The sequence below is a fragment of the Scardinius erythrophthalmus genome (assembly GCF_964197995.2).
Source record: "Scardinius erythrophthalmus genome assembly, chromosome: 10".
NCBI classification, from domain to species: domain Eukaryota; kingdom Metazoa; phylum Chordata; class Actinopteri; order Cypriniformes; family Leuciscidae; genus Scardinius; species Scardinius erythrophthalmus.
The window spans coordinates 750,246-761,651 of record NC_138230.1 but is presented as its reverse complement, the minus strand read 5'-3'; the positions used below and the strand labels follow the sequence as shown (position 1 = coordinate 761,651).

The 11,406-nt window shown below is 38.2% G+C and overlaps 1 long non-coding RNA gene across 1 annotated transcript; it reads left to right on the top strand.

Annotated features, from left to right (window-relative positions):
- Positions 1–344: 344 nt before the first annotated feature.
- LOC308697960 lies at positions 345–11,085 on the top strand. The gene is made up of 3 exons (XR_014031014.1): positions 345–489; positions 584–633; positions 8,822–11,085. It is a non-coding gene; the product is annotated as an uncharacterized lncRNA (long non-coding RNA).
- Positions 11,086–11,406: the final 321 nt, after the last annotated feature.

Below are 11,406 nucleotides of genomic sequence, written 5' to 3'. Positions count from 1 at the left end.
TACAGTGTAATTCACCTTAGTTTTTCATGTGATGTTATGTAAGGAAGTAAGATCAGCAGATCTTAAACATATTCTTAAATTTGGATCCTTCAGCGTCCAGAAGAAAGTGTTTCAGGCTGAATAAGTTTGAATAAAGCAGATGCTGATCAGGGTTATGAAATCAGACATTTATGTAATGTGATCTTTCTCACTCTTAGCAGCGTTCGTGACGGCACAGGTTAATCGAGATGAACAACATTGTTATTCGCACCATCATGACCTCAAAGGGTTGGCCTTATCAGACTATAAATGAGCAGTCATTTAACAGCTTTTCCTTTTATATTTTGTATGTTTATGAACCTAAAGATTAGTCACAGCAAATGGATCAAATCTATTTTTGTTTACAATATATCTTTTGTTAAAATTTGTGAATTAGTGGTAATCTTGCATTCAGTTCAATTGGCTGTGACTAATCTGAAGGGAAAGTAATGGTTCTAAAAAAAATGAGGGGTAAGTTATTCTGATCTGATTGGGTTAGTTTGGACTACAGTGCATTTGATTTGTTCCTCATTTCTCTGTTTCTGACTCCTGGTTTCCATTACAGAGTTATTCACCAGAAGACTCCCGGCGGATTCTACCGAAACAGATTTCTCTGTAAGTATTTAAACTGATGTTCACGTTCACTGCTTCATCTTTTGCTTGATGTTACTATTATGCTTTAAAGCAGTGAGTCTTTTTCTTCTTTTGCAAATGTGATCTCATTTTAAGAGGAATATTAATGGCTGTGTGTAATAATTACATTTATGTTGCTTTTGAAAGAGTTATACTGGATCGGTAACACAGAGACAGGGCTCGACAGTAACGCTCGTCTGCTTTAGGGCAAGTGAAACAGAATTATACTTAGCCTGATTAAACGGCACTAACAAAACATAACTAAGGAAGCATCGAAATGCGAGAATTATACTGATTTTATTACATTCAGTGTAAATGGCAATTGATAATGGATAATGTGTTATTAAAAACCCTTTGATGGAAGCCCATAGCATTTCCTGATTATCAACAGAGTCCTTATTTATATTGATAAATTCAATCAGTTCTGCTCTCAGTTGAGAAAGAAAGTCTTCATTTTGCAGTAAAAAATGATTAAATCTCCATCGGGATGGTTTACAATATGTATTACAGTTTTTCTCGATTGCTTAAACACTATAACCAGGCTTTTGAACTAAAATTTCAAAACCATAACGCCATTTATCAAAAAGCACACCCATTTCACTAAACTATAAACACTATTCCCTGTTTTGACACATGAGTCAGATTTGTTGAACTGTCACTGCAAAACTCTACACACAAATCCCTTCATTTCTCATTGCCTACACCATGTTGTCATGTATAAAGCACTAGCACTCAATATTGTTCACTCAAGTCAGCACAGCTTCAGCTCAGTTAGCACACAATTACCCAAGTGGAAACACTAAGAGTCAAAATTTAACACACATCAATCAGATCCTTCAATAGATATATAAAAGGGCCCAGATCAGTTTATTGTGTTTTGGAACAATGGATCCAGAAAGACATGAAGGAAGAGGGATAAGAATGAGGAGGAGGAAGGGCAAGGACAAGAAGACGAGCAGTCTCAGATGAAATTCAAGCCACTCTAGTTGCCCATGTCTTTATCAATGGTATGACTATGAGGGAGGCTGGGCTACGAGTAAGGTCAAATTTGAGTCGCTTTACCGTCGCCTCGAGAGCCTTCAGGGAGGAGTGGTGGCAAACACAATTCTATCACTGAATAAGAGACAAACAATATCCAATAGTCTTTGATGAGGTTTATTTTCTTGCAAGAAAAGGCCAGTAGTCGTACAGTCAGACAGTGTGGCTGCAGAGTGTGACAGTGAAGGGAGGGCATCCTTTCTCCTTTATAGTCTGGACTCCCAGAATGTTATCTTTCTAGGCTAATGATGGTATTTCAAACATACGTGAAACATTCTTAGACGTGTTCATCATATTGTCTCCTTGAGTGGAGGCCCTCCTGTTACGTCCCAACACTCTTTACCATTCCAATACAATTCCATATTAGAATAAGGTTTGTGTGTGCTCTTTTACTGTCATATGATGGTCACACACATCTTACTGTAAGTAAATTTAAAAAAAAAATTAGAGGAGAGAGTAAAAAAAAGAGTAAAAAAAATGTGTATGAATGTATGAATAAAAATGTGCCAATGTATCCACTGGGTGTGTCTTTTGTGTTCATCATGTGAAAAGGTTTGTGATGGGGGAACCACAAGCAACATAACTTACCAGTTTTGGAAATGTTGTTTTGAATTTATTGCACCAGTATGTTAGACTATGTTGTAGTGTGTGTGATTTTGAGGGCTTGTGTATCCTGTTTGAGGGCAAAGTTTGGTTTTTCAGCAAGAGTGAATGGTTTTGAGTGTAGAGCTTCATTTTGACCTGAAAATAGGATGTTTGGAGAATTGGGTGAGACGTTATGGATTTGTGTTTAGAGTTTTGAGAATACGAGGCATAGTTTCAAGAAATTTGTTTAAGCAATTGAGAAAAACTGTAATCTGAAGATGTGCTAGTACAGCATTATGATCGGAAACGCTTTGTGGTAGAAATTCAATATTGATAAGCCCTGAGAGTAACGAAGATGAGAGTAAAATATAATCAATTCTTGAAAATGATTTATGACTTGGGGAGAAATAGGTGTTTGGCTGTTGGATTATGAATACGCCAAGCATCACATACATCTATATCTTTAATGAGCGATCTCAGTGCTGTAGAAGACTGAGTTTGTGCTACTGAAACTGAAGGATTGGAACGGTCCAGAACTGTGTCGAGCACGGCATTCATATCAGATCCAATGATAATTGAATAGCCTTGGAGAGATAGTATGATTTTGGAAACATTTGGAAAGAAGGAGGCGTCGTAAGAGTTCGGAGCATAAATATTAACAAATGCTAACCTCTTTCCTTCTATTAACATACAGCAATATGCAATTCTACTATTTTCATCGGAACCTGTGTGCTCAATAATAAAATTAGAATTACGTTTAAATAAAATTGTCACTCCCTTCTTCTTAGATTTACAGCTAGATGATACTATGGGGATATAACACCTATTTTGCATTCTTTTAGCATCCATGGCAGTCAGGTGGGTTTCCTGAAGAAACGCTACATCAACCTTTTTCCTGTGTAAAAGATCTAACACTCGTGTACGTTTAATAGGAGAGTTTAACCCCCTGACGTTTAAAGATAGCGTGTTTATCTTAACCATGGTCTGTAGTAACCAAACATTCACAAATTAGCATGTAATGGTTAGGGCAAGTTATTGAGTGTACCATTAAAGTTCCAACCGTAATGAGCAAAAACAAAAACAGAAAAGGTCCCGAGTGCTTTACGCGCCTAATCGTCCCCTCCCTCTCCCCCCTTCCCTTTTTAGCAAACGTCTGTGGCGATCGCGAGGCAATTTCTGAACACTATTAACCTTCTTAGCCCCCTATGACTTTGACAGATGGGGAGGTTAAAATAAAAGAACAAATATTCCCAAATCAGAATAACTGTAAAACATACACTTTTCTCATAACTAGAATTACAGCAACCAGATTTAACTAAGCTAAGGACTGTGATTTAGTCCGCATTTTCTGAGTAGAACCAGAACTTCATAATTAACTATCTACAACCAGCATAATTTGAAAATTGAAAAATGAGTTTTGAAAACTGAAAATAGTTTGACACAATGCAAATATTTGTAAATAAAATAATTTACCATTTCACTTTGGTGAACTAAAGTCTGAAAAAGCTGATAAAGAATTGGTCCGTGTATTGTTATTCAGCAAAAAAAACTCAAACGATGTCACCTTATGGTCAGGTCTACCCCTCCATTTCCTCCGGTAGCGGGAAGTTTAAGGATCTACGAACAGTGGATACTGACGCGTCGGCATCAAGACCCTCGAGATATTTTTCAGCACTCTCCGGTGATTCAAACGAGTATTTCTGACCCTTGTGGGAGACTCTCAGCGATGCTGGGTAGATTAGGAAAGTTTCTGCGCCTTTCTGATGAAGCTTGAATCTTACGGTCGAAAAAGCTTTCCTCTTCTGAGCTGTCTCGTGACTGTAGTCCACGTAGAATTCCAGGCGCGCTCCTCCGGGCAAAGTGGGTTTTGCTTTCCGGGCCCCCTTAAGGATGGCTTGCCTGTCAGGATAGCGGAGGAGCCGGAATATCAACGATTGTGGTTTTGGTGAGTTGGAACTCGAATACACTCTGTGAGCTCTATCAATCTCGATCGGACTTGAGCGCGCCGAAAGGTCGGGGATCCATTTAGGTAGCATTTTATGTAGAAAACCGACCGGATCGTCCCCTTCCATTCCAGACGGACGTTGTTGCGACGTGACCGATCTTCGAGGTCATTGCATTTTCGTTGCATCTGTTCTAGCTGAGATAGGCAGAGGTTCGCGTTCTTTTTAGTGCTGCGTAAACTGCCCTGAAGATTATCCACTTTGATTGTGATTGACGCCACATTTTTACTCAAGGAATCCATTTCCTCTTTCATCGAACGAAGAGCAGCGTTGTTTTCGTCGATAAAGTCCTTGAATGGCTTAAGGGCCGATTGTATTGCCTCTGTCAACATGCGGGAAACCATTTCGCGCATGGCCTCCTGTTGTGCTTCGATTGCATGGTTGACAATTGAGGCTACATCGTCCTCGAGTGTTTTGAGTCGTTTGCAGCCCGTTGCCGATTTCTGTGGGGAACTCGATTTCTTAGTTTCCATACTTGAAATAAAGCTTATATCGCTGTGATAACATGTGATATTTTCCTTAGCGTGAAGAAACAACGTTCAATTAGGAGGTTTTAGTCAGGAGCCTAGTGCTGTGCAGCCATCTTGCAGCGCGCGCCACCGGAAGTCTAGTCGTTGTATAGTCCTGTGCTGTGTAGGCTAGCAGGCTAAACTACATCTGGGATAGAAAGCTAACACTATTATCGTCAAAGATATGCAGAGACCGTGTTTACTTTGAACACGTAACAAAATGTAGTGAGACTATTTAGGGCTGCTCTTAGTATACTATACATTCTTTGTGTGATATCTACAGTTTCTAGTTGAATGATTTTAACTTACTTACTTCGTGTGTTACATGTAACGTTAGTGACATTACAAAACGCACTGTGTTTAGTTGAAGACGCAAAACTCAAAAAAACTGTGCACATTAGCATAACGTTACTCCCCTTCTCTGATCTTTAAGATCGGGTGCACCCAAAACCTTCTTTTCTGTCTTTTAAAGAAAATGAAAAGCTCGTCTTTACTGGATGATGATGATGATGATGATAATGATGATGATGATGATGAAGTGTCTGTCGGTACACGCGACATCTCCATGTTTTCTCAGCTGTCGGCGTGAAAGTTTTGGAATGTTGAAGCTCTCTGAACGTCACAGACGTCGCAAATTCGCGTCGCGGCTGATGTGAATGGTTTTGACGCGAACTATTCGCACACGAACTATACGCATTTTCGTTTCGTTTTCGTTACGCATCCGGTGTGAAAGGGCCTTAAGACACTGATGGAATTTGATATCTCGCTCTTGGCATTGTTCAGTATGTGAAGGCATCATGGGTGTAGGTTTAAGGGGGACGCTAGGTACTAGTTCCAATCAATATTTTAAGATGACAAAATTGTCCCCACTAATATTTTAGCGAACACCTTGCAGGGTTTTTCCTGCATAGAGAATTACGAGGTCTAACTGCGATCCGCCTCGGGCTCTCAACAGACAGACAGTCACATGCTCAGATACACTTTTTCCACCGTGACGGTTCAGTTGCGGTTCCCGGCCTGTGTCCATTTTCAAACTGTATAGTTTGCCGATAGTGCGGTCGGGCCAAGTAATAAAAACATAACATTCCAATTAATCGAGGGTGGATAACAGATAAGTAAGGGTTAATGCCCGACGAGGTGTCCATTATCAGGTTTTAATGGACGACGGCGAGGCGTGAACCGTCCGATGCGCAGCGGAGTCCATTAAAACCTGATAATGGACACCTCGGAGGGCATTAACCCGCTTATACCATGGTTACTTAGGAAAGAAAGAAATATTTAATCAAGTAATAATACTTTAAAGGGCACCTATTATGCCCCTTTTTAGAAGATGTAATATTGGTCTTGGGTGTCTCCAGAATGCATTTGTGAAGTTTCAGCACAAAATACCCCACAGTTAATTTATTATAACCATTTGAAAATGTCATTTTTGGGGCCTGTTTTAAAAAGAGCAGTTTTGGTGTGTACCACTTTAAATGTAAATGAGCTGCATATCCCCGCCCTGCTGGACACAGATGATGAAGAGACAGAATAAACACGAATGAGAATGGACTAAACGTCTCGGAATGGTTATTTGATTCATTTATGTACTTACAAAGTTTTAATCGCGTCCCTTTTGCCATTATGGATGTGCAACACACACACACACACACACACACACACACACACACAAACACAAACGAACTGTGATAACGTTCGCGCAATTTTTTGAAACTACACACACACACACACTACTGTGATAACGTTTGCTAAGTACAAACGATGTATTTCTTTATTTCTTAAGGGGAGGGAGATAGACGTTTATATAGCCTACTGTCTATGGAGATAGAGCAGACCTTAATTTATTTACAATTATAAATGCTGCAAAAAAATGCCTACGTGACATAAAACTGTCTGACGTTGTTTGTTGAGACATCCTATGATGACGACGACAATAAATAGCTTTAGACGCATTTGTTGTTGAACTGGCTGACATCGATTGAAATGACTATTTGCTCATAAATCATAAAATACACTTACTTTTTCTGGAGGTGACGTTGGATCGCGAACTGTAGGCAACGATCCACACATGATGTTTTATAAACAAAGTTCGGGAGGAGCACGTTCAAATAAGCAATCCAATCTACTCGTCATCAAACAATTATGTCTACCCTAATCAGCATGACAAGAAGTATATATATATCCACACTGTCAACTCACCTAATATTCCTTGACAGTTTTTCAGCATCCCTCCACCACCCCGACTCCTCACTCTTGGCTTAATCTTTACAGCCAGGAATACGGGGGGAGTACTCTGGGTTCGGGCCGAATACCGAGCCCGGAGCCCTCTCCTCGGACAGCACGCCAAATACGCATTTATTCTATCTAACTTATTTGTAAGTGTGAACTAGTGAATTGAGGATTAACTTTGACCCTCGTTCACTAAACAGTCAGTCAGAAAATGAATCTCGTATTTAGGAAGTTTAAGTGGTGCCTTTTCTTCATAAATAAAATCCATCGCTGCGTTTTCAGTGGCTCTGATGTCAGTGAAGACTAGTATGTCCATTCTTACATCCCACAACACACTTCTTAGGAGACATTACCGGCTGTCGTTGAAACAATGGAGGATGCAGATCACCGAGGGCGGGGTCTATGCCAAAACCAGATGTCAATCAAATCACGTCGGTGGGGCTTAGCTCATTTCTACGTCACAATGAGGGAAATCTAGAACAGGGCGTTCTGAGACAGTGCTTATGATTTATTGAGATAGTAAAAAAACTACTGGGTGGATTTTTATCATTCTAGGGTGGTTTTGCTCACACACTGCCAACACACATTTATGTTCAAACACCATGTAAAAGTGAATTTTGCATAATAGGTGCCCTTTAATGTGTTTTAGAGTAAAAATCGTGAGGGTTTTTATTTATTAAGTCGAGCGCACTATTTAATATCTCCCGTATACAGGCGTTGCCAAGCAACGTGGCCACAGCGACCCGACCGCAGCAGTGGATCAGTGAGTTTGAGCCAGCGCAATCATTTAGAGCTGTCATCAGGCAAACTGACGGGACGCCTTTCCTAGGTGTCCATTATCACTTTTTAACGGACACCCTGCAGCCAATCAGAATCGAGTATTCACCCAGACCATGGTATAAATCATTATAATGTGTTGATTTTAATAAAGACACGGAACTCTCATCACGGTAAAACACAACGAAGGAGCGTCACTCTTTTACTTTTGTTTTCAACAACGTAATTATCTTTAGGGAAAACCAATCAAGGAAAACATATCAGGGCATTTAAAATGGTTTTAATTTTTCAATGTAAATTATTTAGTTTGATTGGTAACAGCCTGTCTTATTATTCTAATTGAATGTAGGCCTATTGATCAAATTTAAGAATTTAAAATGAAAGATGGAGCATACATTTAATAAAATTAGGGGGAAAATGCATGTTATAAAGGTAAAAAAAAAAAAAAAATCTGATAAGAGAGTTTTCAAACAGTAATGTAATAAAACATTGATAATTTAAGTGAGTAAAGCCTGTGTTTAGGCTATTAAGGAAATTTAATTTTGCCAAAAACTTTTTTTAAATAATATAATATATAAAATAATAATATAACAAAACACATTCTCCTCAAAACACTGGATTCATCCGCGCCGTGCCGAGACACAACCCACGTAAAGCTGATAATTCCGTGAATAACTGCAATTGCAGATTTCGAACAGAGATGGCGACAAAGAGGAAAAACTACAGACTGCAGCTTTAACATTTTTACAACAAAAATTAAACATCACTGAACTGGACTAAGTTAAGGATTAAGCTGGACTGTGACGCTATTTTCTTCTAGAAACAAACTTGTTGCATTATTTTCCTGTTATCTCTGTAAAGCTGGTTTGAAAATCTGTATTGTAAAAAGCGCTGTATACTGTAGATAAAGGTGACTTGAGTTATATTGTATTAAAGAGTTCTTCACCAGAAGACTCTTGCCTTGTACTGACCTCTGACCAGATTTCTCTGTAAGTGTATTTAAACTGATCTTGTCGTTCTCTGATTTAGATGCTGAAGAGCAAGGACGGCACCAGCCCCTCTCCAGCCCCAGGGTTTAGCCATGCGAGCTGCATGGACGATTCGCGCGAGCTCATGGCAGACAGTGGAGGTCGGCCCGCCGCGATGGACGAGCCAGGAAGAGAGATTTCGCCAAGCCTCGCCTTGGACCACGGACCCTACAGAGACTTTAGCCAGGTGTGTGAGCCAGCAACACCGTGTGTTGCCGGGCGAGAGCTTGTGGTTTCTGAGGACATGGAGGGAAGCCCCGCCCACAACCCCACCCACAAACCTGCCCACAGCCCCGCCCACAGCCCCGCCCACAACCCCAACACTGCGGATGTGAATCTCAATCTCCCGCTCAGTTCTGAGTTTCCTGTGACTCCACAGTTTGAAAAGATGTATAAACCTTGTGGAGATTTGGTTTTCAAATTTAAAAAGATTTCAAGCTTAAAAAATATTATTCATCTAGAAACAAATGCTAGTTATTCTATACAAAAATGGTATTACAAAGAATATATTAATTCTATTTTTAATAAGTATATGAAAATGTATACAAAACCAAAAGAACAGTTTGCTTTTATGATTTTAATAAGGGAGGATGGCTCAATTGATAAGGATAATTGGGACAACATACCAAATAGCACTGAAAAATGTCCAAAAATGTATAAGCCAGAACAAGGGGGTAAAATACACAGTGAAGATAAAATATTTGAACAACTAAATGATATTTTATGTGAAAGTGATTGTCGGTATAGGATGGCACTGATATACTCTTATTATACCCTCTGTTTTAAAAGGCACAACAAGGAGTCCTGCCACAATCAAGCCATTTATATAGCAAAGAAACTATATGAAAAGCATGGAATGAAAATGATTATTGGCTGTAGTAAGTCCTGGGGAATTAGTGGCCCATATATACAGCATTTACCTTATAAGCGTCTTAAAGATTGCACTTACACTTATGAATCCCAAACATTTAGAAGCAATTATACAATTGTCTCCAAGAAAGGAAAAAAAGAAATTGTTGACAAGGAATTAACTGACCCGATTTACAAAAAAATGATTCCTAAAATTCTAAATAAACTAATCTCAATGTATTTCTCAAAGATTACCGGCAAACCAAAATATAATCTTAGCCCATTTTTAAAAAATATTAAGTTTCCTAAAAACAAAGAAAAACTTAAAAATATTGTATCAGATTTATTTAGATTTGGTCAGCTTGAAATGACTTTTGATGGTTTAAAAAATCATGGTTTTAAAAAGTTTAAGAAATGTAAGAAAATCTTACGTTTATATTGTGATGCAAATCAGGCAAATGCATCTAATCCTTTTAATTTTGAAGAAATCTCTAAATATCTGAGTAAAGTATTTTTCCCTTGGTGGGCTACACAAGTGGAAAGTGCATCCAGTACATTTTTAATTGAGCAAACCAGTTGCTATCTACAAACAAGAGAAGTTTATCATATCCATAGACACATGAAAGACATTAAACATTATTTTGTTATTGGTTATGTCAGTGGTTCTCAAAGTGTGGGGCAAAACAATATATTTGGACTGTTTACCTGGTGTTTAAAACCTGGTATATGCAAGGTAACAGCAAGGGGAGGATCAGCGGAGAAGAAAAAAAAAAAAAAAAAAAAAAACAGTCGTTATGTTCGTGAATAGCGATTAGCGCTCTGCCCGTTTTTTTTAATAGAATTTTTTTTCCGCTTTTATATATATATATATATATATATATATATATATATATATGTGTAATAACAATACAAATAAAATAAATATAAATAATTTTATGTATATATAAAATTATGTATAACAGATTTAAAAAAATATATTTTTAAAAAAGATTTTTAAAAAAATCTGTTTTTAAAAAACAGATTTTTAAAAAGGTTTAAAGAGGGGCCCGACCAAAAACGTTTGAAAACCACTGGGTTAGGCTATGTATGTCAAAAAGCAAATATCTACTCTGATGAAGTTTGTTTGCTTTTTCATTCCAAGTGGTGTGAACTAGTTGAGGAAGAATATGATAGGTTTATATATGAGAAGTTCAGTGATTACTTTAACAGCTTTGCTGGTAATTTTACTTATTTTGCTGCATTTTTTTTTTTTTCTCAAAAAGTGTGTAATTCATTTGTATTTGTGAAGAGATTATCTCCCTGATATAAGACGAGATGTTTCCATCTAAACTGGTGATTCTCCATCTCACTGCTGTTGATTGTCATTCTCTCATAACAAACACACAACTGCATTTATTTAATAAATGTATTCTTATTTCCCTTTGTCTCCTGTTTTCTCTTCCTGTTTGAGATCGAATGTCTAATGGAGAATAGAATTATCATCAACTCTATCAGCCTGAATAGAGAGTGTAAGGTTGGATCTCCTGCAGAGGTTCAGGCTGCAAGACTGCCGAATGACTAAAGAAACTTTATTAGCAAGATGGTATAAAACGATACTTGGTTACTCACGTAACCTCGGTTCTCTCTAGAGAGGGAACGAGTATTGCGTAAGCTTGCTTACGCTGCGGGAAAAGTCTTCTTTTCTCGAGATACTGAAGCCAAAAATTATCCTTAATTTCATTTTTTGTCAACGCAGTG